The sequence below is a fragment of the Phalangium opilio genome, unplaced genomic scaffold (genome assembly GCF_054372755.1).
Source record: "Phalangium opilio isolate 3A_F unplaced genomic scaffold, DU_Popi_V2 ptg000101l_1, whole genome shotgun sequence".
Classification (NCBI taxonomy): Eukaryota; Metazoa; Arthropoda; class Arachnida; order Opiliones; family Phalangiidae; genus Phalangium; species Phalangium opilio.
The window spans coordinates 7,860,532-7,864,081 of NW_028324204.1; the positions used below are offsets into that span (position 1 = coordinate 7,860,532).

Genomic DNA, 3,550 nt, shown 5'->3' on the forward strand with positions numbered 1-3,550 from the left:
GTTATCCAACATACAGAAAGTCTACCTTTTCCTCCTTTAAACTCCCTCGGGCGCTGGTCGCTCGAAGAGTAACAAAGGGGTTATACTTTTAGCACGACTTTCAGGCGCCATGGTTAGAGTGTTAGGCCTCGCTCCTTTCATGTCGCCCGATCCTATCTATAGTTTAAACATTACTTTCGCAAGGTTTTAGCGATGACCATCCAAACGAGGACCGCTAGTATTCCCCATGGTTCAACTCCGTGCTTAGTAGTTCTTTTGTATTTTTTATTTCTGAGAAAAAGGGTTTCGACCAATGGTATATAGAAAGTACCTATTGCCCAGGTATGGCTGGGAACCGAGTGTCGCCGTCATTGTTAAAAGTAAAATGTGTAATATAGAAAGTACCAATCGAGTAGATAGGGCTTTATTTTTGGTTGGCGGCCGAAGTTCGCCGTCATTGTAAAAAGTAAAAGCGTCCTTCTTTCAAGATCATTATCACGACCCCGACCACCAGTGCTAAGGTGTTCGAACTTTCGAGGTCGTGAGAAAGTTACCTCCATGGTCGAGCATTCCCCGGGAATGCCTCTGACCTATGGCGAGCGTGCCACGTACACCACGCGTGACGTGACCTGATGCTAACCCTTGCCTGATTGGCAAAGGTTTCGCGGGCTTCCGTTTGATTGGAAAGCGGTTTCGCGGGCTTCCGCGACGCGACCCCAAATGCATAAAATGACGGACCCGATCAGATGACGATGATATGAGATTCGGATCTTAAAGAAGGAGCATCAAGACGAGCGAAAAAGATAAAAGAGTTCCTGAGAACTACGGCGTCCGGAAAAGGCAATAGAGCCCCGATGGCATACGCGAGGTGCGCGACTTGTAAATATATGTAAATAACTTGTAAATATTCGGCACCCGGTTACGCGTCGTGGCGGTCAACAAACAGGACGCTCGCTACAAACTGTAATGTACAGAAGTATTTTAATTTTACTATTTACTTTTTTTGGCATTGGTACGGCCATATGGCCAATGTATATGTTGTTGTTTATTGTTTGTTTAATTTATGATTAAATCTTGAGTATTGGCGAAACCCAAACCATGGTCTTCTTATTGCTAACGCAAAACTAAACAATCCCCTAGACACATTGACATGACTCGCTAACCCCACCCTCTACCGTTACGCGAGGAGGAACCCGGAGGTAAAAGTATTTATCGGCAGGACAAAAGGCACGATAAAGTTTTCCACAATACACGACGACCATTTAATTTCAGAGCTTCCGTGGCTCAATGAAATTCGCGTTCGGCTATTAACCGATAGTTTGGTGGTTCGAGCCCATCCGGGAGCGGTATTGTGGGGTCTCAGATGTAACGTTAAAAGTCAGAGTTTTTCCACAAAACCTGACGAAAATTTAAGTTTTGGGCTTCTGTTGCGAAATGGTCAGCGCGTTCGGCTGTTAACCGAAAGGTTGGTGGTTCGAGCCCATCCGGGAGCGGTGTTGTGAGGTCTCAGATGTAACGTAAAAAGTCAGTGTTTTTCCACAATACCTGACGAACATTTTATTTTTGGGCTTCCGTGGCGCAATGGTTAGCGCGTTCAGCTGTTAACCGAAAGGTTGGTGGTTCCAACCCACCCGGGAGAGGTGTTTTGGGGTCTCAGATGTAGCCTAAAAAATCATACGTTTTCCACAATACCTGACAACCAGTTAATTTCTGAGCTCCCGTGGCTCAATGGTTAGCGCGTTCGGCTGTTAACCGAAAGGTTGGAGGTTCGAGCCCACCCGGTAGCGGTGTTGAGAGATCTCAAATGTAACGTAAAAAGCCAAAGTTTTTCAACAATACCTGACGACCATTTCATTTTTGGGCTTCCGTAGCGCAATGGTTATCACGATCATCTGTTAACCGAAAGGTTGGTGGTTCAAGCCCACCCGGGAGCGGTGTTGTGAGGTGTCAGATGTAACCCATAATATAAGTTTTTCCATATACCTGACAACCATTTAATTTTTGGGCTTCCGTGGCGCAATGGTTAGCGCGTTCGGCTGTTATCCGTAATGTCGGTGGTTCCAGCCCACCCGGGAGAGGTGTTGTGGGGTCTCAGATGTAGCGTATAAAGTCAAAGTTTTTCCACAATACCTGACAACCAGTTAATTTCTGAGCTTCCGTGGCGCAATGGTTATCGCGTTCATCTGTTAACCGAAAGGTTGGTGGTTCGAGGCCACCCGGGAGCGGTGTTGTGAGACCTCAAATGTAAGGTAAAAAGCCGTGGATTTTCCACAATACCTGACAACATTTTAAATTCTAAGCTTCCGTTGCGCAATGGTTATCGCGTTCATCTGTTAACCGAAAGGTTGGTGATTCAAGCGCACCCGGGAGCGGTGTTGTGACATCTCAAATGTAACGTTAAAAGCCAAAGATTTTCCACAATACCTGACGACCATTTAATTTCAGAGCTTCCGTGGCTCAATGAAATTGGCGTTCGGCTTTTAACCGATAGTTTGGTGGTTCAAGCCCATCCGGGAGCGGTATTGTGAGGTCTCAGATGTAACGTGAAAAGTCAGAGTTTTTCCACAATACCTGACGAACATTTATTTTTTTGGCTTCTGTGCCTCGATGGTTAGCGCGTTTGGCTGCTAACCGAAAGGTTGGTGGTTCGAGCCCATCCGGGAGCGGTGTTGTGAGGTCTCAGAAGAAGCATCGAACCACCAACCTTTCGGTTAACAGCCGAACGCGCTAACCATCGAGCCACGGAAGCTCAGAAATTAAATGGTTGTCATGTATAGTGGAAAAACTTTGGGTTTCTACGTTACATCTGAGATCTCACAACACCGCTCCCGGGTGAGCTCGAACCACCAACCTTTCGGTTAACAGCCGAACGCGCTAACCATTGCGCCACGGAAGCCCAAAAATTAAATGGTCGTCAGGTACTGTGGAAAAATTTGGGCTTTTTACGTTACATTTGAGATCTCACAATACCGCTCCCGGGTGGGCTCGAACCACCAACCTTTCGGTTATCAGCCGAACGCGCTAACAATCGAGCCACGGAAGCACAGAAATTAAATGGTTGTCAGGTATTGTGGAAAACTTATGACTTTTTATGCTACATCTGAGACCCCACAACACCGCTTCCGGATGAGCTCGAACCACCACCCTTTCGGTTAACAGCCGAATGCGCTAACCATTGCGCCACGGAAGCCCAAAAAATAAATGTTCGTCAGGTATTGTGGGAAAACTTTGAATTTTTACGTCACATCTGGGACCTCACAACACCGCTCCCGAATGGGCACGAACCACCAACCTTTCGATTAACAGCCGAACAAGCTAACCATTGCGCCACGGAAGCCCAAAAATTAAATGTTCGTCAGGTATTGTGGAAAAACTGTGACTTTTTACGTTGCATCTGAGACCTCACAAATCCTCTCCCGGGTGGGCTCGAACCACCAACCTTTCGAATAACAGCCGAACGCGCTAAAAAATGCACCACAGAAGCCCGAAAATTTAATGGTCGTCAGGTATTGTGTAAAAACTTTGGCTTTTTACGTTACATCTGAGACCTCACAACACCGCTTCCGGGTGG

At 46.6% G+C, this 3,550-nt stretch overlaps 1 non-coding gene across 1 annotated transcript; it reads right to left on the reverse strand.

Moving 5' to 3' along the window:
* Positions 1-2,949: 2,949 nt before the first annotated feature.
* On the reverse strand, positions 2,950-3,022 carry TRNAI-GAU (transfer RNA isoleucine (anticodon GAU)). Its single transcript has one exon. It is a non-coding gene; the product is annotated as a tRNA-Ile (tRNA).
* Between the last annotated feature and the right edge of the window lie 528 nt (positions 3,023-3,550).